We start from the raw sequence: 522 nt of genomic DNA, 5'->3' as shown, positions 1-522 counted from the left end.
CAGTTACGCTCCTGCTGGGAATGGTTATTGTAAAGTACTGATTTTTGGTGAAGATGATATATACGATATATATTTTGAAAGAAAAGTTACTGGACTCATACCTTAAGAAAACGCCTTTTAAAAACCACTTCTTTCAACTTACTTTTCAAGACGCAAAATCTGGATGCAGTGATGACTCAGAGGATTGTTGTAAATACCAAAAGACAAACCCGAAAGTGCGCTTACAAGTCTTACTGGACGATGCCACCGCGTTGGTCTCTTGCGAACGGAAACGGGAACACGTGTCGACAGGATCCTGTTTCAGCCTCAAGGAACTTGTTAAATGTTGCTTTGATAGCTGTCTCACAGAACGTCTGGCTGTTATGTAGTCCAACCCTTGTTACCACGATTTAACTGATGCATTTTACGAGCGAAGGAGCGTTGTCCGCCACGAGAGCACGTGATATAAATGAACACGAGCAAAACATCCCCTCCTGAGAACCGACAGGGAGAGGTATCATGTTTACACGAGATATGACCCCC

This window comes from Penaeus monodon, chromosome 30, assembly GCF_015228065.2.
Source record: "Penaeus monodon isolate SGIC_2016 chromosome 30, NSTDA_Pmon_1, whole genome shotgun sequence".
Lineage (NCBI taxonomy): Eukaryota > Metazoa > Arthropoda > Malacostraca > Decapoda > Penaeidae > Penaeus > Penaeus monodon.
This window is presented reverse-complemented; position numbering follows the sequence as displayed.